This window comes from Gekko japonicus, unplaced genomic scaffold, assembly GCF_001447785.1.
Source record: "Gekko japonicus isolate JY-2015 unplaced genomic scaffold, Gekko_japonicus_V1.1 scaffold322, whole genome shotgun sequence".
NCBI lineage: Eukaryota > Metazoa > Chordata > Lepidosauria > Squamata > Gekkonidae > Gekko > Gekko japonicus.
This window is the reverse complement of record NW_015163616.1, coordinates 1263260-1279877: the sequence shown is the minus strand read 5'-3', so window position 1 is coordinate 1279877 and position 16618 is coordinate 1263260.

Here is a 16618-nt window from a genome sequence, read left to right as displayed (position 1 = left end):
TAATGGCAGGATCTACCTGAGGCTATTAACAACACCCCCACACTTCTATCACTTTGCAAAAGGTGCAAAACAGAAATGGTTTATGGGGGCTTTCTTGTAGCGATAGAAAAGTTGTCATGCAATGATTCAGCTCAGGAGGTGACTTTTATTAGGGATATAATCTTTGCAACACTGATTGCCTTGTTGCCTTAAACAGTTATGTTTGCATACATTCTTTGGCTTTCCCCTGTCCCTGTTTTACAATCCCATCTCAAGTACATTTTTTGTCTTACTAGGAATCTTTGCTTTTATATTCAAATGTTATCATAATTTGTTTACTGGTTGTCTGAAAAGTTTTTAAAATCATGCATAAATTGCTTTATGCACAAATTGATAAATCATATAAATAAACAGATGGTGCTATCAACAGCCTTTGATACAGTTGACCATTTGGTCCTGATCAACCGCTTTGCCTCCCTGGGGGTAAGGGGCACTGCCTTTAGTTACTTCTCCTTGTTCCTCCAGGGACACTCTCAGAGGATTGCTATCAGGAGAGGTCTTCCCAATGAGACCTGAATTGGGAGGGGGGTCCCAGAAGGTTCAGTCCTCTTCTGATATCATTTAACATACATATATGCACCCTCTTGCAGAGATCATCAGGAGGTTTGAGTTGAGCCCCATCAATATGCTGATGACCCTCAGCTCTTCCTCCTGCTGGATAAGCAGCCAGCAGTGGAGCTCTTGGCACTATCCCAGTGCCTGGATGCGGTCGTCCAATGCTTAAGGGGAAGCTGGCTGAAGCTGAATCCATCCCAGACAGAGGTCATATGGCTGGGAAAGACTGAGATGCTAGCTGGAGGGTCACTCCCGAGACTCAATGGTGTCCAGCTGACAGCTGTAGACTCTGTAAAGATCCTTGGGGTGTGGTTGGATTCTGCACTATCATTGGATAAGCAAGAATCCATGGTAGCATGGTCATCTTTTTTTCCCCACCTACACCAGACCCTCCAGCTAGCTTCTTATTTACCTGGGTGAGACCTAGCCGCATTGATCCATGCAATGGTCATCTCTAGACTGGACTACTGCAACTCCCTTTATGTGGGGCTACCCTTAAAAATGCTTTGGAAACTGCCAGTGGCCCAGAATGCAGCTGCCAGGTTGCTGACTGGAACATCATGGTCAGCTCATATTACTCCAATTCCGCAGCAGCTACACTGGCTACCAATTAATCTCCAGATCCAATTCAAGGTATTGGTTGTTAACCTTTAAAGCTCTTAATGGTCTGGTGCCCTTATACGTTAACCTTTAAAGCTCTTAATGGTCTGGCGCCCTTATACCCATGGACACACACACACCGTGCTCCCTTCGGTCAACATCTAGGGACCTCTTGCAGGTGCAAAGTCCCTGGATGACTTGGTTAGCTGTCACCAAGGGAAGGTCCCTCTCATTTGTGGACCCTGCCTTGTGGAATGCACTCAGGAATGACACCTGTGCCCTGACAGACTTGTTTAGTTTCCACAGGGCATGCAAGGCTGAATTGTTTAGGTTGGCCATTGGAGGGTAACCACATACTTGAGCTGTCTTAATAGTGGTGTGGTGATATCCACATATTTTAATAATTTAATACTTTAGTTCAGAGATATATTCACATATGATGTCTGTGCTGCTGCCACAGCCAGTCTTCATTGCATCCACATATTTTAATAATTTAATATTTTAGTTTAGAGATATATTCACATATGATGTTTGTGCTGCTGCCACAGCCAGTCTTCATTGTACTACACATGGAAATAGTTGTTTATCTCTTTATTTAAAAGTTTGTATTGATACCCTGCCTTTCCTTGTAGTTCATACTTACAAATTACAATTTAAAACGTAAAATCTCTATAAATACTAGAGATTGTGGACCCCTCACCTCCTCAAGAGGCCTATTCCATAGGGTGGTAGCTACAACAGAATATATTTGGGCTCTGGTTGATGCCCGTCAGGTAGGGCTGCCAAGCCGCGGCAGGGGATCCATGCATCTTCACAGGATCCCTGCCACAGGGGGACAGCGATACGCGTTGCACCGCTGTCGCCAGGATGTGACGCTACGCGTCGCTCTGGCAATGGGACTGTTTGGGCTATTTGGGGGCAGGAACACACTGGAACGGAGTTCCAGCTGGCTTCAGAGTTGGCCACACCCACTACAGCCAAAACCTCTGCATGCGTGGCTACAGAGGGAATGCCTGGAGAGTGACCCCACCCCTGGCGACTCCAAGGTGGGTGGGCCAGGGGGCCCCTGGAAGGATCAGGGAGGCATTTAAATGCCTCCCCATGCCTTCCCTGGCGTGTCCAAAGGCTCCCTGCAAGCCGTGGGGCACCCAGGCAAGCCAAGGGAAGGCATTTTAAACTGCCTTCCCTTCAAGGGTGGGGGCTTGCCCAGGCTCCCCACAGCCACGGGGCACCCGGGCAAGCCAAGGGAACACATAGGGTGTGGCCTATTATGCTAATGAGCTGTTTATCACGGTGTGGTCTAATATGCTAATGAGATTCTGCTGTTGGGTGTGGCCTATTATGCTAATGAGTTCCTGCTGGGCTTTTTCTACAAAAAAAGCCCTGTTAACACCACTCCATCCACCTCAAGTGATTCCAGTTCCTCTAAACCATTCGCTTCCAGTTCCTCTAAACCAGCATCACTTCAGTCTTATCTGGGTTTATCTTCAACTTGTACTGCCTTAGCCATTTGACCATGGCCTAAAAGTACGGCAACTATATTCCCTAAATGGAAATGCTGAACAAGGAAGTTCTCCACAAGACTCTGTTAATGTTCATAAAGCCTCCACAGAACAAAATCCTAAGAATGGGCACAGGAGCTGCAGCATGATATCCTACCCCGAGTGCAAGTTATTGTGAAGATGCCAAGCAGCCACTGAAAATGTCACCAACAGAGTAAATACAGCTCTGGGACCTCTGCAGCTTGAGCTCTCTTCAACCAGTATTTTTTTCCCTTCCGAATCCTCCAAATGTGAAAATGTTGTACGGAGGGGAGAAGAGAAAGCCACCAACATCATTTGGATTAGCCTTATCTGCCAATTTACCAGCACAAATCCTCTGACAAAATACTCCAGCTAGATGAAATGTCAGTCCACTTTAGAATGGAGATATGTGCACTACACCCTAAAAAGGTGGTCAAGAAAACAACATCTAAGACAATTTCCTACATGTATTCATTTTCTCTCAGGCTAGAGGAAAACAGATTGACCTTTTTACAATTCATAGTGATATTCTGGGAAAAGAAATGCCCTAGTGTGCCATATTATTATAGCGGAAATATATATGTGCACATTTATGTTCTTGCATCTATAAAGAAACATTTGAGTTAAAGAAGGCTTGCTCAGACATTGTAAAGTTTGTAAATGGCAGCACTCAGAACCTGTAATCTGTGTCTTCTGCAAAATGTCTCACTCCATCTTACTGAAAACAATTCAAATTTCTTTAACAGCATTTACCCTGGTTCTTGTACCTCACTGTGTTTCTACTGGGAATGGCATTCCTTAAATGATGTTGAAGAACCTGGGGATACAACCTGCATTCATTGTCTTGTTTACAAAAGGAAAACCATTCCCTTTTTGTAAACTGTAATCCTTAGAAGATTTATACCTTTCTAAACCAAAGGGTGTAGTTGTGTTTAGGATTTCACTGGTAGAATCCTAATTCTCTCTTGTTTACAAAAATGTATTTAAAAGGTTCAATCCAGACCCTTGTAGCTGCAGAGATAAAATTTGAGTGGATGATGATGAATATTTCCAATGCAGTCCCAGTACAGAATAATGCACTGTTTTTTTTTAAGAAATCCACAAAATCAGCATTAAAAGAACATGTAATGTAGGGATTAGAATGTCAGGAAGGACTGATGAATCCTGGCTGTAGAATCCCACCTCTTCTGTAAAGTTCATGAGGTGAACCTGTCAGTCTTTCTCAGCCTAACCTACTTTGCAGGGTTGTTGTAAAGATAAAATGGAGGATGGAAGATCCATGTTTGCTGCCTTGGGCACAGTGTGGAATACAACTAAAACATAATTCAAACCATCAACATGTTTTTGTAATATAAGAAACTTCTTTTCCAAAATGAGAGCTGATTCGGTTGTGATTAAACCCTGTTGATATGCAGAAAAATTACCTGTGCCTCTGATTAAGTATAATGTGTAAATTTATATCAGATGTAATATGGAGTCAACTTTGGATAGTTCATTGCATGACAGAGACCAAGCTACAGATTATATTTGTGTGAGAGCAATTATAAAGGACATTTTTGGGGAAGGAATACAGAACCACAGCCACAAAGGGGGGGGGGAGGCCATAAGGAGCAGACAAATCAGTCCTTAGAAGACTGGAACAGGGAGGCACTTATCTGAAACAAAAGTAATGGAACTATCATGTGAGAATTGCTTTATGTTTGGGATGCACAACCAGAAATTTACTCATCAAGATCTGACCTCAGTAATACTTACTTCTATCTACCTTAGAGTTACTAACCTTGCACCCACAAATCTCAGGAGCTTACAGGGGCAGAGCCTTGGGGAGTATTGCAGATGCTATGACTTCATTTCTAAGCAGAAGTGCCATCACAGTGCCCATGTCATCTATGCCACCCCCCTTTTCTGTTGCTGCTTAATTGATCCTAGTGTGGACAATTGAAGGAGGAAGTGCACCATTGTGGGCAAGAACTGAGTAAACCTAACGTATGTGAAATTTGTGATAGAGGGCTGGAAGCTCTCTTAGATGAGGGTGAAATCCCAGAAAATTTCAAGCCAATGTGTGTGGGGGGAGGTATGTTTCAAACCAGTGAAATTACCATGAGATTGATTTCCTAACACTTCTGATAGATATTTACAGGGCTATTTTTGGGCAGGAACGCACAGGAACGGAGTTCCGGCTGGCTCCTGAGTTGGCCACGCCCAGCAGGAACTCATTAGCATAATAGGCCACACCCAATAGCAGAAACTCATTAGGATTGGCTACATTAGGGGTGTGTGGCCTAACATGCAAAGGAGTTCCTGCTACAAAAAAAGCCCTGGGTTTTGACAACAAACAAGGTAACAGAATAAGAAGGGAAAGGTAGGTATGGCTGGATGACCACACTTCTGGTAACATGGGGGTGTGGCCTAATGTGCTAATGAGTGGTGCTGTCAGGGTGTGGCCTAATATTCTAATGAGTTTTGCTGTTCGGTGTGGCCTATTATCCTAATGAGTTCCTGCTGGGTTTTTTCTACAAAAAGAGCCCTGGATATTTATTTATATACCTCCCTCCCCGCAGGTTGCTTACTCATGTTTCCAAAACAGTATATAACTGTACTCTGAATCTGACTGTACATATTTCTATAAATCTTTTGCCGAGAGAAGATATGTATGAAAAATCATGGCCATCCTGGGGTCTTTACTGGCTAGTGTTTCAATTAAACAAACCAATGAAATTATCACCACCTCCATCAGCATTTTTTATTTCCAAGGATTGAATTGGTGTAGTCATTGTCACATTTTTCAGCACTTATCTCTTCTATTGCTAATTGTTCTAAAGTCTTGTACTGTTTAGTTTCCTGCATCTGTAAACTGGAAGATTGCTTCCTGAATCCTGCACAATGAATAGTGGACATTCAAAGAACATCTGAACTGACAGAACATAAGTGAACAATTAGAGTGGAGCACAAGTAATTTTTGAGTCAAGACCTTGGTGTTTCAAGGATCATAAAGTTTAACATGCCTGAAACTTCTGGCTTGAAAGCAATTACATACAGTAAAATGAGGAAAGCTTTCCCATATTGACATTTCTATGCAATGTGTGAAATGTCTGATCCATCGTTGGCTAGTGGTGTTGCATGTGCTGCTGGGACATTCAACAGATATAGGAATTTTTGGAGCAAATCAGAAAACACACCAACAAGGGTTCTGTTGGTTAAAGAAACTGAGTACAATTTAAGTTCCAAAGCAGGTTTGTGTTACATCTTAAACAAGCTCAACAAGTGCTCTGCTTCCTCCCTCAGTAAAATAGGCTAGGCCTGGAGCCAAATCTTCCACCTTCTACTTCCTCTTTCCTCTCCTGTGATACTACCTCCCCCAGCAGGAAGTGCTTCCAACTCTGTGGTTTATAGCCACTACCATGTCTAGGAACACCCTAGGCTCTTTTCCTTTTCTTTAGAGGGAAAAAATCTTATTGGTTGAGCCAGGTGAGGTTTTTATTTAACTTTCCCATTCAATGGACCTTCCGCAAATTTGTTGGCCAGTGTAGCGATTGGTGATTGATAATCAACTAAGCATTGAAATATTACCCTGAAATTTAGAATGCACATTTTCAAGGCATAATTCAGCTTTCCAAGTCCACAAACCACCACTGAACCTGTTTTCATAGCACGGAGAACATTGTAGAGCACTGAGGTTGTTGCAAGTAAAATATGATACATCAGAACAAGAACTGGTGTACACATCTGAGACATCATCTTATGATTCAAGTTGTTCTCAAGGAGGTATGGAAAGATGTAAAGCATTCTGCAATGCAATGTATGCCTGCCTTGAAGACAGGAGTATGCAATCTACATTTTAAGTTCCAATTAATATAAAGTACACAATAATGCCTTATTTCCCTGGATTACTAGATGTTAGAATGAAACTGTACATTTATGATATAATTTGAAGGGTGAATACCCATTCAACCATGCACTCATTTTCAAGGCAAGACACAATATAGATTGTGATGCAATTTTTGAGAGGCCTCAGAATCATTGTGCTTTATTGTTAAGGAAGCTATTTGTGCACGCACAGAAATTTCATAAGCAATATCATCCCTAAATCCAACATTGTGTGCCATGGATCCCATACACTACCTATTTAGCAACGGATCAATAAACTCAGCAGGACCTCATACCTATCTATGTCAAGTAATTATAGAGCTCTCTGGCTTCCAGACATTATCAGTGAATAAATTATAATAAGTAACAGTTAGAATTCAATAATGAACTTAGCAAAAGATAATAAGATAGTCATTAGACTGACAGAGCTTTGCCGGCCGGTAAGGATAAAAGCACACTATCAAAGCCGTGTCATAGCTAAAGAACTGTGCCATCAAGTGCAAGGAAAGATATCTTTCAATTAGTCAGAAATATAAAAAGGAAAGCACTTCCATTTACTATACAAGCAATAAACTGGGATCCAGATTACTCGGCCCACAGTCTTACTTCTGCATTTGGTAAATGTGAAAAATATTGTGAAGGAGCAAAAGTAGACCTGAGAGGATGAATCATAGGCTTGATACTGTGGATTTTGAAAATCCTCATGAGAGTGGGTGTGAGAGGACAACCCCAAGCAGCTATTGATTTTTAAATCCGGTAGAGTCAATGGGTTTTGAAGGGTGTAACTCTGCTTAGAATTGCACTGTAAACAGTCTTTCACATGTCATGCCCAGCAGCATTAATAATGCAAACTGGAAATGAGAACTCAAGGAGGTATGGAAAGATGTAAAGCATACTGCAATGCAATGTCTACCTGCCTTGAAGACAGCAGTATGAAAGGTGGAGTATTTTCAAAACTGCAATCTACATTTTAAGTTCAAATTAATATAAAGTACACAAGAATGCCTTATTTCCCTGGATTACTAGATGTTAGAATGAAACTGTACATTTATGATATAATTTGAAGGGTGAATACCCATTCAACCATGCACTCATTTTCAAGGCAAGACACAATATAGATTGTGATGCGATTTTTTGAGAGGCCTCAGAATCAAAGGCTAATGGAGACAGAAAAACAGCTGAAGTATTAACCAGCTAAGGCAAACATCACTCAGGAAAGAGGCTCCTAGTTATCTGCATGTTAAGCTTCAAGAAGCAAGCAAAACAATGGGTATCTGGGACGTGCTCAGACATGATGTCTCCAAGATAGTAAGTTTGACCCTGAAGAGGAACCCCTCCGGAAGATTTATCTCACGTAGCATCTGTTGTTTACTCGACCCGTTGACACCATAGATGACCTCTGCTGACGCTGCTCCACGTGATCCGGCTTCTATCTAAGCACCACCTTACTAGTTAGTCAATATTAATATTAAATTGACACGATAGCCAATCACTGACTTGTTGGGAAGGGCTCTATGATAATGAGGATAAGCCGTTCCCCTCCCTCCAGGAGAAAAGTTTAAAACAGAGAACACGGAACTATTAGCTAGCCTTTCTCTCTTACTGAAACTTTCTTGCATTAGTTCTAGTCTGCAGCTAGGGCTAAGTTTCTCGTGTCTCCAGCAGGTCTAGAGTCACGTGTCTCTCCTCTTTCTTCACTCATTTTCATCCCTTTGCCACTGCCCTTTTGCTGGAAGCTTTAGGAGCAGAACGGAGCATCTGAGGTAAATATATTCTACAAGAAACAACGTTATTTCCTGATTGTGCTATAACAAATCTATCTGATTTTCTTAGTTCTTGAATGTGTGTATGGTTTTATTATTATCCCCTGTTTGAATGATAAATATTCAATAAAGAATTGTTATTTTACTTTAAGTGTCGTCTCTTGATTAAAGCGTCATCGACACAGCGGCACCCTTTGTATACATTGACTGTAACCCAACTATTAATAAGCCAAATTATCTCTCATAAAGAGTGATTGGGCTAACACCTTGCTTCCACATATGTTTGGTTTATTTTATTTCTTCTGGTTTTCCATGCTTCAGTAGTTGTCTAGTCTATCAAGGATAATTGACCCTTCAGATGAGCTGAAATTTTTGTGACCAAAGGGAGTTGGGACATAAAGAGAACAGAATGCTTAGCGATCGGTGGTTGACTCACAATAGGAAGAGAATTTTGGCAGGAAAAAGTAATCCAAAGTAAAGTGAGAAGGCAGATTATCAGTGCTATCCTATGCAGAGTGACAGCCTTCTAAATCCATTAAAGTCAATGGGCTTGGAAGGGTGTAACTCTGTATAGGATGGCACTCTAAATCTGTCATCTGGCTAGCAAGAATCTGGATCAGTAAAAATTAGCCACTCTACCACATTAGTGCTCATGATCTCTAAAGAAATCTAGACCTAAACAAATATCCAGTAACCAGTACGTGTTAGTCTACAATACAACAAGATGCTGTAGATCTCAAAAGTGTTATTTCATGAAACACATGAAATTCTCAAAATTCGATGGCATCTATGAAAATTTGCAACATCAGTACTCTGAATGATGCTTGACAGACCTTGGTGTTCTAAATATTATGTGAATCCATAGTATTTCCATTATTTTGCCTCTAACAGTGAATCAGTAAAATGAAGGCATTTAAATAAAATAAAAAGTGGCACTTAGGTTCAAGAAAGGTGCTGAAATGAAGTATTGTTCTGGTACAATGCCATCTTAGACACAGCAAATCAGGTCTGCACCTGTGGATATTTAAATTGCCTGTATTTTTCTTACTCTTCAGATTCCAGGATGCAGGATTATGCTGAGGAGCACTGTGATTGTCTTGTAACACAAGTCACAGGCAGCAGCTGCTCTCCGAATAGTCGGTCTTGTTAGCTGCCACCATCTTAATGCAATAACTTACAAGGATCAGTATGTGTCACTCTTACAGGGATACTGCTGATGATGTCTGTTCCATTTCTAGCAATAACTTACAAGGATCAGTATGTGTCATTCTTACAGGGATACTGTTCCATTTCTTGGCTGTTCTTCCCATTATTTCTCAGACTTGCTCCTTTTGGGTCTGTCATTCTGCAACAATTACAAAACTTGCAGTTACCCAAGAAATTTGGTGGAACTGATCAGGTTCTAAGAAGACGATGGAGCAATTGTAGCACTACCTGTGTGTACACATGGGAGAAACAAAACCAAAACAGGGATTTTCAAGTCAAACCACACATAAAACTACAAAATTAAATAGCTGCTTAGCTACCATGCCAGAGACAGTCATGCAAACAGACCCTTCAAGTCACCAAATGACAATAACTATGTAGAATCCAACATGAAATTGACCAAATAAATTAACTGGGGGAAATGTACTTACATGCAATGAATAATAGAGAATCTGAATGCTAATTAGATGAGCAGTCAATACTTTTTAAAGGAAAAGAACACAAAGGGGATGCTTGAGAAGGACTCCTTTCTACATCACAAAGGGGCAACTGTTCCCTGATGTGCTCTTGAAGGAGTCCCTCCCCTGGTCTTCTAAGTATAGAATCTCAGTTGAGATATCCTGTTTTTAATAATGATAAGCACAATTAATTACATGCAATTTAGAAAATGTCTCAGTATCACTGAATGCATTAAATAGAACACATTAAATGTGATTCCAGGCAATTATGCATTTCACCCTATCCTTGATGAGTACCTAATACATAAGCACCCACAGTGCATAGTATTTTGAACTAGACATTTTGTAGGGAATACCCACCATGCAGGATAGCACTATAACTGAAACAGTTCTACAAAGCCAAAGGGAATGTAGAAATGTATTAAAGACAAAGAAAAAGCCTCTGTTATTTGATGAAATTAAATATATGTCTGTCAAGCAAGAAATGCAGAAGTCCACCATTATTCGCTTGTAATATATGGAAGCGCATAATAGAAAGGGGATGGTGCCTCTGAAAGCAAACCCAGATATGTTGAAGAAGTGCTATTTTGCACATACAAAAAAGAGTCAATTAAAAATCAGATTAAAATACACTAGCATCTAATCCATCTGACAACATTCTGCTCAGCTGAAATGTATTCTATTTCCCTGTTGGAAGAGTAGTTCATAGAGGAGGTTTCCATTCCCATTGTTTTCTTAGTCATAAAGTCTTAAAAGGCTTAGAAAGGGGATAATTATGTAGTCAGTTAGAGACTTGCCACCAAAGGTGGTTATTTTTAATCAATATATGAAAAATGCCGATTCAATGTGTAGGGATATATAGAGAAGCACTGGTGCTGTGCGAGTGGGCAAACTCTACCATTTTTCTGTTCCCAGTTGATTTTCTTCTGTTTCCCTTTTCCTTTGCCCCTCTTTCAATCCTATGCTCTCAGTCTAGTGCTTTCTTCAACAACCACCTCTAAGATTGCCTATTTACACACACAAAAAAAGAACCTGCTGTATCAGACCAGTCATCTATCCAGTCTAGCATTCTGTTTCCTGGTGGAAAACCAGATGCCTCAGATGGCTCCCAAGTAGGTCATAGGCATGAAATCTTCCTCCTATTGTTGCTATCTAGCATTCAGAAATATATTGCCTCTAACACAGAGGTTCCATTTCACCACCATGGCTAATACCCCTTGTCCCCAATTCACCCAGTCCCTCTGTGCCTTCTCACCCTTGCCCCACCTCCTCATTCTTCCAAAGTACCCCATCTTGCTAGCCTTAGCTGTTCTTCTTTTTTTTCTTACTTCCTCCATAACTCTTTCTGATCCTGTGTGCTTCCTTTATTCTTTCTTCTCTTCTTTTATTAGCTACTTTATTTTTATTTAGAAAAATGTTATGCCACCTCCCTAGGGAACTTCTAGATTTTAGGCTTTGTCACAATCTCTTGCTTTTTCCCTTATTCTTGTGAATCCCGCTTAGATGTAGTCCATTCTATTGGCTATGGGTCTATGATATATTCCTATGGAGACTAAACTATGACATCAGTTTTGGCTCATCACTAAGTATCTTCTGGACTGCTTTGATGGCTTCTTTCAGGTTACAGGATTTTGGATACTGTGGGCTTTTGATGGTAGCTGCTAATGGGTGAGGGTACTATTTCTGTGCATCTAGGAGATGGGATATGGGGCAGGAATTCTGACAGATGGATGGTGAGACATAACTGAGCTCACTGTTTATCTAATCTCCATCCCATCCAGATAGATGCTGGTGCAAAGGTCCCTAGTACCTCTGCTTCCTCACCAATATTGTACAACACCAGTTTGGAAAGGAATAAAATTGCATTACTGTTTAGGTTGCTGGAGGAGGAGAAAACTGATTTGTATAACCAATAACAGATTGGAAGGAAACAACAGAGTGTATCTGTCTTACCTGCCTAGTTATGTAGTCTTTTATCAGTCTCACACAGGAACATGGGAGGGACTATCCTTCTCTAGGAACAGATTGAACATTATGCTTATTTACTACGGACCTAGTCCTCCACTGGGCACCCTGTCTGAACTGGAAGAGGGAGTCCTGGACTTGACATTGGAGACACTTTGATTGTTCTGCGTGATTTCAACATTCATGCCAACAACACCTTGTCTGAGCCAGCATAGGATTTCATAGCCTCTTTGACCCTTTTAGATCTCTCCCAGATTGCGATGGTGTCCATCCACAACAAAGGACATACCCTATGCTTAATTTTTTGCATTGAACCTTTGGTCTATCTCTTGGGAGCTTGGGGGCTGGAGGTTTTTCCTGTGCCATGGCCTGACCCACACTCTGCTGGGGTGGAGGAGCAGTTAAAATGGTCGGCCCATTGAGACTTATGGATCTGACTGGATTTCTGAATTCCCTGCAGGATTTTACTATCTCTGAGGAGATTATGGTGGGAGGTTGGAATGAGAAGCTCCTGGAAGTCATTGACATGATTCCCACCCATGCACCCATTGGCCTCTCCCGTGCTCGAAGTGGAATCCAGCACATTTGTTTACTGGAGCTGGTGATCTGAAAAGGGCTGGGAGATGTCTAGAATGGTTTTTGGCAGAAAATGTGAATAGAATCTGACAAAGCCAGCCATAGAACTCATTGGAAAACCTATGAGGTGGTGGTCACAGCAGCAAAAAAAAATATTCTTCTGTAGTTCCATTGCATCAGGTACTTTGCTCAGTTATTTATGGTACTTCAGCATGTGTTAACTTCAAAGTCTGAGTCTTTAAATCCTCAGTAATGTATTATTAGCTGTGATACTTTCGCAAAGTTATTTGCTGAGACAAATCTCTAAGATAGATTTGGATACTGATTGTAATAGTGTTGAAACTTCAGAAATCCCCAGCACACCATTTTTGAAACATTTCAATCCAGTTTCAATGATGAATGTCAACAGGATTTTAGGGTCTATGAAAACTACCCTTAGTATTCTGGATTCCTGTCCATACTGACTGGAGAAAACATGTAAGGATTAGGGATGGACACAAACCAGTTCATGAACTAAAGTTCGTGATGAATTTTGGCCGGTTTGTGGTTTGCAAAGTAAAGTTTGTGGCAGGTTAACAGGCACAAACTTTCCATGAACTTTCAAGCTGTTCATGGAGGTTTATGCCAGTTCATGAGCAGATTCATTTCCAGACAAACTGTCTCTATTCAATATAAATGTTTATAAATGTTGCACTTGTGGAGCAGACGTCCCAGAGGTACCCGCTGGTGTGCGGGGTTCCCCAAGGGGTGGTGCTATCCCCAATGTTATTTAACATCTACATGCACCCCCTTGCCCAGATTGCCCGGAGGCATAGGCTAGGGTGTCACCAATACGCAGATGACACCCAGCTATATCTGTTGTTAGGTGATCAGTCCAACTGTGCCCCAGATGACCTGGACCGGGTGCTTCAGGACATGGCAGGCTGGCTTAGACTGTGTTGATTGAAATTGAATCCGACGAAGACAGAGGTCCTGTGCCTGAGTCCAAGCGGGTCGGGGGTAGGGATCCCATTACCGACCTTTGATGGGGCACCATTGGTGCCAGCGCCGAGGGTCAGGAGTTTGGGAGTGCTCCTGGATGCTGCCATAGCAATGGAGGCCCAGGTAGCAGCCACTGCCAAGGTAGCCTTTTACCATCTATGGCTGATTAGGCAGTTGGTTCCCTTCCTCGAACGGAATGACCTGGCAATGGTGATACATGCTATGGTCACCTCAAGATTGAACTACTGCAATGCTCTCTACATGGGGCTGTCCTTGTCCTAAATCTGGAAGCTGCAGCTGGTGCAAAATGCAGCAGCCAGACTGTTGATGGGCCTCTCTATATGAGAGCACATCTGGCCTGTGCTGAAGGCATTGCACTGGCTGCCAATAGCATACTGGATTCACTTCAAGGTGCTGTTTTTGACCTTTAAAGCCCTTTATGGTCAGGGGCTTGTCTACCTGAGGGACCGCCTTTCCCCATATATTTATTTATTTATTTATTCAATTTCTATACTGCTCAATCCCGGAGGCTCTGAGCAGTTTACATAGGCATATTATACTTCCTATCTAGGGCCACAATGTATATAGGGGAGGTGAGTGCCTACCAGGCACCCTACCAGCTTGTTCTTTCTTCTTCACTGAGGTCAGGGTCGCAAAATCGCCTGACTCTCCCTGGCTCAAAAGATGCCAGATTGGCCACCACCAGAGTGAGGGCCTTCTCAGTGGTGGCTCCACACTGGTGGAATGAGCTCCTGGAAGACATCAGGGCCCTGTGGAACCTGTTACATTTCTGCAGGGCCTGTAAAACAGAGCTCTTCCACCAGGCTTTCGATTAGGAGCCACCACTGATTAATGAGATATCGACAACTGGACTATTATGGCCACCATGCTGCTGGCATTCAGCACAACTTTGGACACTGCCCTAGTTTCATCAGACCACCTCATAGAAATTTGCCATCTGTACTCAACTGCACTTTATGTAATTTATTTGTAATTTGTAATTTTATGATTATATTTATTGTTTCTTATTGTATTTTAAACTGTTTTATGCCACCTTGAGCCTGCCTGTGCAGGCAAGGCAGGATATAAATCAAAATAAATAAATAAATCTTCAAAGCAACAGGGGGCAGAACTTGGAGGGCAGGTAGAGGAGCATAGAAGGAAGGTCCAGGTTCAGGAGTGTATAGAACAGATCCTAAACAAGCTAAAAACTCCAAACTCACAGGGGATCTCCAAATGACCCTCCTCTATTTGCCCTACAAGTTTGGTGAGGGTTGGATTTATAGGGTCCATGTTATGGCCCCACAAAGAAGGTGCCCCCAGGAAAGTGCTTTCTAAGGAAATGTCTGCACCTTCTTCAATAACTCCGGGTTTAGGTACTAGTGTGCTATACACTCTATTTGTTTTACCAAACTGGAATTGTTTCTGGAATTTTATCTGTGTTTTATTGTAGTTTTTAACCCATTGGGGCATGTAGGTGTTCTAATTTTGGTACAGGAACAACAGGAACATGTTACTGATCAGTGACTGGGGTCAGTACAAGGTATTTCCATCACCTACAAAGCTCTTCTTATTAGCAGGAGTGCCTCTCACTCACCTGAGCACAGCCTTCTAATGGTGCCACCCTGCAAATAGTAAGATCAGCAACATTTGTACATGTGCTGTATCTGCTGTGGCTCCCACTATAGACTCACCTGTTTGAGGAGTGCCGGAAGGCCTCTCACAATTATATCATTTTGCAGAATGTACAAAGCAGAAATGTTTAGGAGCTTGTTTTTATAATGTGATTAAAACTGTAATAAGATGGAACAGCACAGGAGGACATATTTATAAGAAATAGGAGAATTCTGGTCTATTTCGATATTTATGTATCAGCTTGCTTTTATGACATTGTCTTCTGCCTTTGTAATCCACTTTCTGCAATGTGGTATGTCATGCCATGCAGTTTTTTTGTTTGCATTGTTTTCTCATTCTGGAATCCTATTCCTGTTGTGTTGTTTATTGGATGTAATACTATTTGACTATGTTGTTTTATGCTGTGTAATCTGCCTTAAGTTCCAGTGAGAAAGATGGACTATAGATGAAGTAAATAAATGGAAATGTTTACTGAAACATGGCTAGGATCGGTGAATCCATTCATTACAAATAAGGAGGACTGAAATGACTAACCCATAGGACCTTCTGACATTCATTCTCTTACTTTCAGTGTGACTAGGAAAGAGAATACGTGTCTATTCAGTACCAGAGCAACAAGATTCTGGGATCTAGAAGTGTGTTAGAGGCACTGAGATGTAAACTATGAATTTCTGGAAAAGTTAGAGCCAAACCAAGGCAAATATATAAAATACAAAAAGAAGCAGCTTGAGTTCTTCAAGTTTAGTACCAAAATTTTATCCAAGGTCTGTTGCTATAAACCACTTTACAGCAAAATGGAAACAAACAAACAAACTGCCCAACAATTTAAAGCAATGAGTTGGATATTTAAATAAAGTTAGCAAATGAATGACCTGCAAGTCATAGTACTGAAGCAAAGTTAAATTTAAAAAACCCACAAAGCAGTGCTCTAAAAATCGAGTTTCCCACAGGAAAAAAATGAATGGGCTAAATTTCTTTGATTCTTTTTATGGCTCATTCAGAGGATATAAAAGAGACGAAGCAAGCACCTGGCCAAATGATTGCTAGCCAAGATGTTAATGGAAAGAAAAATGCCAGAGCAGATGAAAATGAGGTCGTTCTTGCTCAGGAGGTTGGTGGAAGTGATCAAAGTGTTACTGTCAATGGTGTCTGGCCTTTCATTAGCGGTGAAAGAACTGCCTGATTAATAGGAAAGGGGCAAGGTTGGCCATTGGCCTTGACAAACTGAGAGATACTCAACAGAGATGAAGGGAGGCATGATACTCCAAAGAGTTTTTAGCAATCACAGGCAAGATGTTGAGACACCTGTAACTTATCACTGTCTCAATTCAGCCTTAATTTGTTTTGCTGTTTTCTTCTCCAGCACATTGAAGGCAGATTTGTCACAAAGAATCAACAGCCAAACAGAATGACCCAGACCCAGATCCTCATGCACAGGGCCTTTTTCAAA